This window comes from Halyomorpha halys, unplaced genomic scaffold (assembly GCF_000696795.3).
Source record: "Halyomorpha halys isolate HHAL.00 unplaced genomic scaffold, Hhal_1.1 Scaffold258.1, whole genome shotgun sequence".
NCBI lineage: Eukaryota > Metazoa > Arthropoda > Insecta > Hemiptera > Pentatomidae > Halyomorpha > Halyomorpha halys.
Genome location: NW_027108186.1, coordinates 325,150 through 336,074, shown reverse-complemented (window position 1 = coordinate 336,074; position 10,925 = coordinate 325,150). Strand labels below are relative to the sequence as shown.

General features: G+C 31.4%; 1 protein-coding gene across 3 annotated transcripts in view; it reads right to left on the bottom strand.

Moving 5' to 3' along the window:
• LOC106680394 (TWiK family of potassium channels protein 18) overlaps nt 1–4,935 on the bottom strand; it is a 39,672-nt gene extending 34,737 nt beyond the window's left edge. Inside the window, exon 1 of one of the 3 annotated variants that reach the window (XM_014420087.2) lies at nt 4,880–4,935. The gene's annotated coding sequence lies outside the window, so the exon portion shown is untranslated. Of the gene's footprint in view, nt 1–487; nt 579–4,879 lie in introns of those variants that run through there. The other 2 variants (XM_024358494.2, XM_067046574.1) reach the window with 2 other exon arrangements.
• Between the last annotated feature and the right edge of the window lie 5,990 nt (nt 4,936–10,925).

Sequence of the window (10,925 nt, the reverse complement as noted above, 5' to 3'; positions counted from 1 at the left end):
CAATTATAAATTCTTCCTCACATTAAAATTTAAAATTTGTTTTGCAGGCTATTCTGCCCATGTCATTAATTATAAGTTAAAAACCTTTTTTTTTTTTTTTTTTTAAATCATAAATATCTAAATTTTCTTATTTTAAAATTATCCACCAAATCACTACCATATACACAAACTTAAATATTTACTTATATTCTGAACCGCACTCTTGGAGAGGCCCATAGTTTGAACTGCAAATGAAACTTTACTCTTATTTGTTGAAAATCGCGCTTAAAAATAATCACAGTACTTATTAAACATTCTGAATTCAAATTAACTCAGTCAATGGTAGTGCTCGCATATGGCCCTGACATGTATTAAAATAAAAAATAATCGTTTAAAATAAAAACGATATTTGGAGGACAGTTAAATATTCTGAGAATTAAATAACATGTAAAACGTAACTGATAAAGGTGGACTCGATATACCACAACAGAAAACTCATATTATTCACACACTACATACACAACTAGCAATGAGTTACATTGTACGTTCATCCTTGAGTTGTAAATCCATGTGGATTTTATAGCAGACCCACAGATAGCCGTGGAAGGTGATAGAAAATTCAAAATTCTTATGTGTAACTCTCAGGAACTATAACAGATAAAAACATACTATAGTTTACGTTCTATTCCTTATCTATTAGGGAGTATTTTACAAGTTTTTTGAATAAAAATAGTCAATTTTTTTACGGTCTCAGCAAAATTTTTTTTTTGTATTTCTGGTCATATTGCTGCTTTAGTTAGTATTACAAAATGTTTTAAATAATGGGGTAGATATCTTAAAACAAACCAATTGAAAAAATCTCAATTAGTTTGGCTTCCTAGTTTTTGAAGAAATGTAGGAAAGCAAACATCTGATAAGGTTTGATCAATGTGTTTCTTGTAAGCGAAACTTATTGAAAATAAAATTAATTTTGTAAACCACTCAATTGGTTTACATTTAATGTAAATTAAATAATAATTTCGAATCAGACTTATATGTTAATCTATAAATATAGAAGGAAATAGTTCGAATCTTTGTCCACAGTGAACTTTTCAAATACTGAACCGATTTACATGATTTTATTTTTTTTTTCAAAATGTTCAGTATCGTCATGGGAATGTTTAATGCTACTTAAATCCCCGATTTCTTCAGTAAATAAAAGTTATGAACAAAATTGACAATTTTTGGCGCCTAGCTCAGATAGAATACGATTTTTTTTTATGGTTATTATATATAAATCTTAAAATAAGAAAAAGCATTACTGACTCCATTAAATTATTTTATACTCACAAAAATCTGTAAAAGCCTAATGAGGCTTCAATTAAAGTAGGCAAAAAAAAAAATATTTTTTTAGGAAAAAACAAATAATATTCGCTTTTAGCGTCGTCTGAAACCCTTAAATATCATTTTTCAAATAAATTAAAAATTAGAAATTTTTCGACTAGATTTTGTTTTGTTCCGATGTTCATTGTTCGTATAATCGTTCATAACTCCTCTGCATTTATCCAATTCTTACGTTACTACAACCGCTAGAAAACTGAATGGATGCTTTTTTAACCCATATATTAATAAAAATTTTTTTTTTTTAATAATTTATTTATTGATATTTACAACTGTATACACATATATACAACAAGTAAATTTGCTGTAATAGTGACATGATAAAAACATGTGGAGAATCTACCCACTGATAGAACTCCAATAACATTTCTAGAGGAGAAGATCTCGAGGCCATCTTCTTTTCAGACGCCTAGGAGGATTATTAGGTAATGAAGGAGAAGCCAGGTTAGAAACAAGTGGATTTGGGTGGTTGAGAAGTTTATTATGGAAAGAACGGTATCTGGTTCTGGCCAAATCGGCGACATATGGAATATTGAGGTCCTGATGGATGACTTGATTTGTGACAAAGCAAGGAGCATTAAGGATTTTACGAAGGATTTTGGACTGTAAGGATTGGATTCTGGAGGAATTTGATGGTTTAGTGGAGCCCCAAAGCTCAACTCCGTATGTCCAGATAGGCCTTATAATAGTCATGTAGATCAGTCTTTTGTAATGGATTGGCAATTTAGACCGTTTGTCTAGTAAATGTTGCAATAGTCGGAATCTACGAGCAGTTTCTTGTCTTTTTAGTCTTGTATGAGGATTCCATGTCAGTCGTTTGTCGGGATGTAGTCCTAAGTAACGGATCTGTTCGACAGGAATAAGTGGGGTATTATTAAAGGATATTGTAGGGGAAGAGGTCATGGGTTTACGTCGAAGGGTAAATGGAATTTATTTTAATCCTCCAGTTTTGGCACCATTCTTAACAAAATTTACATTTAATAATGTTATTGACAAATATTGTTTTCGCATAACGTATAAATACTACATGATGTACCATCTTTTTGTTTTATTTATTATGTTTAAATAGTTATTAAATTCCCTACCTTACAAAAAATGATCATATAATTCGGATTATTACTGGTTAAGATACAGCCTACTGAATTTTTACGTATATTTAAAACAATTATAGAATTTAGACTCGTTCTCTTTAAATTATTTTTATTTCTCATAATAACTTGAATGTTTTACACTGTTGAACATTCTAAATGATCATTTGAACGACAGTTAATTGCCTGTATAATTGCCGCTATATACTAAATATATGTAATAAACATTAATCCAATGGATAAATAAAAATAATAATATATATTTAATTTTAACCAAATACATTAATTGATATAAATTTTATTCATCTCGTACACCTTCAAATCTAGCAATATGGAACCATATCTGATAGTAGTAATATAAAATATAAAATTATTTTAAAACATTTTGCATCCAATTTGTAAAATTCCCCAGTATGGCAATATTCATGATAATGTAATATTGTAAAAAAACACTTTTGGGCTTTAACGAACAAAAAAAATAATTTGAAAATTTGGGCGAAATTCAACAAATTAAAGTTGGAATAGGACGGTTTTTTTTTAGATTTAATGTTCTAAACGGATTTAATATAATTAATTCTTAGGTCGGTGCAATATCTAAGCATCGATAAACCATAGCTGAGAAGCAATTTTCTAAAAATCTGCACCCCTAAGTTTATTGAGATAAATCCGGGCATAAAGTGTTAGTGAACATAGTTCCAAAACATGTAATATTCCGATGAATTAGTAGATTTATACTTATATTTATTTATAAAAACAGGGAAATGTAAGGGTGAGGAGGATATTGAGCTTAAAATTACAATAAATATTATAATAATCAGATGTAATAAAGAAAAGATATAAAGCTGGAAATGTTTATATCTTCCCTCCACTCTCCGCTATAAATAACAGGTTGTTTCTATTTAAGGTGACTCTTAGGCAGATATGGGCAAAAATCAGCTATAGCTGAAACTGCCGACTGATGTGACTCTTATTCATGAATGAATCATTGATAATTAAATATCGTATGCATTGCAATTTTAGCTATTAGTTTAATAGTTACCCAAATCTGCTCTTAGGTACAGGCGAGATGTAGTAAACGCAATTTTAATGTACATTTTTCTCAGGAACTGAAATATATAAAGTCATAGTATTGGTTCCGATTCTATAGGAGAATATTTTTAAAGCTTTCGAAAAAAAAGTTAAATCCTTTACTTTCTCGAAAAAAAATTTTTTTTTTCCTTTATCCAGTCCTAGGGCTCCTCTGGTTTCAAGAAACTCTTAAAATTTTGAATGTCATAGAAAAATGTTGATTTTTTTCGCTGTATAGCTTTCGAATAAAAGGCAAATTAGTAATAAAAATATGGATTTTGGAAATTGACATTTTCATTTGAATAATTGTAATTCTATTTTCATATGAATAGTAATAATTGAACTTATTATCTATTCTTGAAGCTAATAAAGACAAGATTTTTTTATACTATTATAAAATGAAGATTTTCATTCATGTTTATAGTTTTTTTTTAACCCAAACAGGGGCGTTGTTGTTTTTTGTTGGTGAAACTTGTCATAATTTAAAGACTCTATAAACCATTCCAGTTGGTCCTCATTTAATTAAAACGTCTAAATAATTAATACAGAATTAGGTTTATAAAAATATTTTTTAAAAAGTAAAAATTATTTTGGCATTTTAAAATGAATTAAATGTAATTTACATAAATTATATTCTACTGATATTTTTATCTGAACATAAATTTCACTCGCACAATGATCTCTTAAGCTCAAATTCCCGTAATAATATATAATTATGTAATATTTTTAAAATTCTAAAGATTGTTTTAAGATAAATAAAATTTTTGATTTTTAAAATTTTTTTGTATAGGGTCCCTTTAAATATTTAAAAGGGCTACTTCTTAATATATCAATAAATACACGTTGATAACAAAGGAACATTGCCTACAGACGAAACTATAAAAATAAAATCTCTGTAATTAGTACATTCATACATTTTATGAATTAGTAAAATGCGCTAACGCTTACCCATATTTAGTAGGAAATTAAATTCGTTCTGTTTTTCATCTTATTTAATATTTATTTGAGAATTAGCGCGTACAATCATATGATTATGCTTTGAAAATTAAATGAAATGGCAAGAACTCCCGATAGAGCAACGGTATTTCACAGCATAAGGTGAATTTTTTTAATCAAATCGCGTAAAAGGAATTCAAAAACAACTATCCTTGTAAAGCTCTTCGCCACTATATGATTCTTACAGCTACTAGGAAGCCGAAAAAAAAAAATGAAATAGTCAACAAACAATGAATGAACAAAAGAGAATATGGGATGAATACTTTGAATATTTACATTAAAGTATTTCGATTCAAATCAGCGACTAGATTATTCGCTATGCGATAAGTGAATAACAGATGATAAGCTATAGCTTTCAGATTACATACCTTTCGTTATGGGAACAGCTTGAGATATCTGGGCTTTGGAGAAGCGCGCAAACGCCTCTCGCAACAATTGATTCTTTGCCCAGACCAAAGGCGCATGCGCTGTAGGCAATACCGGGCGGAGAGCGCATCCCTCATATTTTCAAATTATTCTAGTTTTCGTAAAATGTTATCCAAGTCTCAGATTTATTGCTATAGGAAAGGGGTGTTCCAGAATCGTTATTTTCCCTTTTTATGCTAATCTACTTCAATAATCAGTTATTATAACTCTTAAATTCTATCAAGATTTTACCGAACCAGTAACAATAACATAACAACCAACTAAAGAAAAGTATGTACTAAGAAGGGATGAACCCAGCATTTTATCTCACTGTCATTTTAAATTTGTTTACAATTCTTAGCTCAATGAAATAGTAATTTCTCATTAGATATTTACACATATAACAATCGTTTAGCCTTATGACGTTTTCCAGAATGATAATTTACGAATTCATATCTGATGAAAGTCAATTAATAATTAATGAATGTTCTTACTGATTAAAACCAAAGATTTTTTTGTTCTTTACAATTTGTATTGTTCACAATAGCCCCCCGCCATTGACAGAAACGTTAGAAACTACATAAGGGGACCCTTATTAAATAGTAATGCACCAATAATCCAATTTTTAAAACAATAATTCGTGGATACGTCCAAAATTCCATTTTTTTTTTTTGTTTGTTTAAGATGGATGGGCTCTCCCCAGGTGTTAAATTTTTGTGGGTACCACAAGCACCGAATGGGGTGGAAATTAAAGGTATTTAATAAAAAAAAAAGATTTTTATGTGTAGATTAATACATGGAGAATATGGTCAGGGGGGTGCAGTAAACAACAATAAACAAAAAATTATTACTTGTGCCGACGTTTCGACCTGAATTTCAGGTCATCAGGGCTAAAAAACAAAAAGAGATAACAACCATCATTCAGAAAAACATAAAAAAAGATTTAATTAGTTTATTACCTCTTTTAATTGTTATTTTTCTCTGAATGATGGTTGTTACCTCTTTTTGTTTTTTAGCCCTGATGAAGACATGAAATTCAAGTCGAAACGTCGGCACGAATTAATAATTTTTTGTTTGTGTTTATTTGCTGACTCCACCCCCCCCCTCCTACTCCTCCTTGACCATCTTCTCCACATAAAATAAATATATATTTATCATAAAATTATACATTGTAATATTATTATTATTATTGAATGTTTTTGTAAATGTTTCAAATAAAATAACAAGGCAAGTAAATAAAACAAGAAAGTAACTAAAATCATTTAATCCTGCTGATCCCGACACATGGACGTGTCCATAGAGTTATTCATCGATCAGCACTCTCATTGGAATGGATCCTAAACTATCGCCCTTCTTTATCAACTGATTTTGAATAAAGGCGCAGATCATTTAAAATCAGTTCATAATGAAGGGATACAATTTTCTTAAAAATAATCTCATAAGTTCATGCTAAAATGACATTGACTAATATATTTTAAAGACAAATTATCCATGTTTATTATTTGAGAACTACAATAACCGTACATGTAAGTTAGCTGAACCAGATTGTGGATTTTCTGGCATCAAAAGTAACGTTGATCAAGATTCAGGTACCATTTAACTTCCTTAATGGTATATCCAACCATCCAAAGGCAAGGGGTATCTGTTTTCTTCTTCCAAGTTTTTAAAACCAAAAAACATACCTATATATTTGATCTTCTCACTCTACGTCTATCCATCCATTCATTAAACACAAGATATCTACCGATTGATTTATAAATATCCTTCCATAGAATGCATCCTTTAGCAAATACGTACCTCCTTCTGGAATTCTCTTCCCATCTGCATTCACCAATCCTCATCCATTCTTTCCTTCCAAACCACACCTATTCCTTTATTTATTGCATAACCAAACCTTCGCATCATTGTGAGCAATGTATACAGTTTATAATGCTAATAACAATTTCCATTATAAATTGTAATTTAACCTAATGTTTTATTGTAATTTTAACCTGAATACTGAAACTTTTTAAATGTTTCCCAGGCAATTACTCCTAATGTGTGAACCATTTATTCATTCTTAGTGGGGTTCCAGGATAAAATATTTTTTTCAATACATCCATTTACTAAATTCCAATTCCCCAGAGAACCGACACCCAAGGTGTGACCTCAGACCTCACATTCTTCAATAGGACTCATTGCCTACTCAGTATCCTTGAAAAATTCATATTATAATGAAGTTCCATTTTTTATGTTGATTACTTAACCTTTTGACGGATTTATGAACAATCCCAACTCACACAGTATTTTATGAATGCTTATAGATCTCTATCCAGCTTTTGATTGCGAGCGGTTACGGCTTGATCATTCGCGATACTCCTGAGTAGAATAGGTTCGTGGTTATAGGATTATTTATAACCGTATTCTTCCAAGACCTTCTGATCGCACGCCTATGTGTTAAACGAGTCAATAAGCAAATTAAAGACACCCGACAAAAATGTCCCACCCTATGGTACTCCTCTTTAAACACCGATTTAGCCCAAGATTGACTATAATGATATTACAGCCCTTGTTTTGTATTACTTTTCGTAGATTGCTTGGCACACCCTTGGCTTCCAGATACTTTAAAACGTGAGCATGACCAATCTTGTCAAAAGCTCCAGTCACATCCAAGGACCCAATGTGCTTCTTCTCAGTATTTTTGAGATTGCTTCAATTATGCGTGCGTTTAACTGACATCCAGGTTGTCAAATCACAAGACCTCTCCGGTTCTGGTGAAACGAAATTTGCTTTCAAAACTCACAGTCAAAAACTTTTTCTATGGTACGCCTTAGGATAGGATATATAATGGGGTAATGGTTCTCCAAAACGACATACCGTCATTGTATCTTTTTCTATATAAATCAATAACTTGAAATATAACTTGACACCATGAAATGATTCGTATTTATGAGAAAATTGTAAACAGCCACGACAATGATAATGACGCAACCTACCATCTAACACATGAACTACTACTGTCATCAGGTCCAATCATGCCATCAACTGCTATAACGCCGTATATTAATATATGTATTATTTCTTATGTATACTTTAAATTCACACATGTAACAAACATATAATATACTGTTTTAATTAATAAAGATAACAATAGATTCTAATTCTTCTTCTAATTTATTTTCTAATCCACTAAAAACTTTCGTATTACACTAGCATTTCTTGATGGCGTTTAATAGCCCAGAGAGTTGACTAGAGAGAGAGAAATGCTTTATCCATTTATACTGCCCAAATTCATCGGGTTATTACATTACACATCATACCAATCAATCTGTGATCGGACATACATAAATTACATATATTTACATGATATAATAAAAAAGAAAGCAGTTTTTTCCCCCCACAGTTTCCTTATGATCAATTCCAGTCTACATACCAAATACAAATATTTCAATTTATTCCTATTTTTCCCTTTCTTGTTCCTTCCATTTCACCATGTCTTTCCATTTTACAATTTTTATTTCATTTGATCAACAAATTCACTCTCCCCAATTCACCCTTTCAGATCCTCTGCAATGATCTATTAAACAAATCCATCATTAGACAGCAATGTGAAATAAAACCAGAGAAATAAGTCACAGTAGCAGATCAGTTTACAGAGAAACAAACAAATAAATATTTACCAAAACAAAACTAATATATAGATCTCAAAGAAAATATAATAAAAAGTTGATTAAAAGAAATACTTGAATGGATAAATTAGTTTTAAAAGAATAAAAATAAAATAATTTAATGAATAAATAAAGTAAGGAAATGAATAAGTTAAAACACACAAATCAACAGGTGTAGACCTGTTGTATGTGGATACTAAAAGAAATAAATAAATAAAACAATGAATGAAAAGCGGATCAGACCCATTCCTCGATACCTCCTGGGTGCGTACAGCATCACCGACGAGGTGTTATTAGGGAGCCCGATGATTGTCTAGATACTCCTGCGGATTTTGGTATCGATGCCCTCCAATATCGCAGGACGCATCTTTGTAAGGGACGCAGTCTCCAGAGGGTAAGTAAAGCCCGGGAACAAGTATTGGTTGACAACGTTGATCTTTTGTTCGGTTTGAGCAGGCATGAGCTCACTATTTTATCAAGATTATTAGTTAACTTTGTCACCACCTCTCCTCCAAATACTAGCTCTCCCGAGAATGTACATCCAAGACATTTGATAGTTTCGTCGGCTTTTGCTGTTTGGGTGACTTCTGTATTCTCAAGGGAGAGCTTTGCAGAACGCAGTTCTCCTTTTTCTATTGTCATACCCACACTTTTCTTTGAATTTAAAGCCAAACCAATCTCCGCGAGCAGCCCCTAGACACTACTTATAATTAAATTAAAAATAAAATTGTCAAACCAAAGTATGAATTTCCCCTACAGAGAGATTTCTCCTTATTAAGAGGCAGTGATTAATAATTGCATTAGCACATTCTAGATTTTTTTTAAAAATGTATATTGGATTTCTATTTCACTTCTGCCTTCTTTGGATCTCTCTTCTATCCTATATTTTTACTACTTTTCGTAAGGACCTACTGCTAGTTCCTGTAAGAGTTGCCCATCCCCTTCATGACCGTAAGTTAGTATCTTAAGGGGTGTAGTTACCTTTTTGCAAGGACCTGCAGTTAGTTCCTGTAGGGATTGCCATCTCCTTTGCGACTGTAAGCTAGTACCCTACAGAGTGAATTTCCATCCTTCTAGGATTTACGGCTAGTTCCCCTAAGACTCATCCTGTCAATTCATCTCCTAACCAGCTGTACACAATAAAAAATAATTTGAAATAAACTTTATAAGCTTTCAACTCAAACCAAATATACAGTAATTTTTTTCCGAGAGATATAAAAATAAAGTTGATAAGTATTTCAATGTAGAAAATGTTTATCAGGGAGAGCCAAGGCAATAAGAATTGAAGTGATCGTTACAAGCATAGCAATATAATTAATTCATCTTGTCTATCTAATTCATCTTTGTAGAAAAGAATGTTCCCCGAGAGAGTACAACAACCAACCTGGATATATTAATTATCTATGGAAACCATATCATTCACGAGGAACTTGAAAGTTGCCGAATTATTAGAATAACTTATATAGAAGATACTGGCTGGGTCGTGCCACTCCTTATTCCTTACCACGCCTACTGGTGCTGCAAAGATATTTGGCCTTGAGGAGAAACTGACTCTGCCTCTGTTGGATTCGAGGACCATGGTCAGTAATTGAAAATATTTTAGAACTAGTAAACTGGTTTCCAAGCGTTTTTCGATGTCTATTACACTATTTGTATTACTGGCACAGTCTATTTCACTAACTGAGGGCACGCATAACTTTACTATGACAGACAGTAAGATCTCTCTTGTTTTCTTGTGATATATTCTCCACTTTCAATAGTATTTCGGTTAATGATAATGACAATTAACAGGGTAATCAAAATCTCAAGATCATCGCACATACAATTTATCCTTTCATGTTTTACAACCAAACAATCCTTTTATAATTCTCAATATTATTATTCTTAAGTTCATATTTTTTTCTCCTTCTGTAACAAAAAATGAGAAACCACATGCCAGCTTATTCTCAGCTTGTTCATTTTAATCGTGTTTATATATTTTTTTTTTTACTATGACTTTGTATCTTTGTGCCTATATATCGTCGCTTTTCTTGAATAATGGCATCTGACCAAATAATGTTTGGTTTTATTTTGAAATGGACTTGTTCCAATGATATTATCGTAGACAGAGGTTTCTTTCTCTACTGCGGTCCTTCTACAGACTGTCCCAAAGTTAGTAGGGTTGTAAAAAAGAGACTACAATCTATAAAATAAAATATTTTATCAGATGTGCCACTATTCAAACAAAGCAAAGATAAGCACTTCTGGCCATTAATCATGATTCCACCGCTGCCTGTTGGAGAAAGGTGTTTGGACAAATAGCTATTAAGTTTAAACATGTAAATACCTATTAATAATTTCAGATCTATAAGGATATAACAAA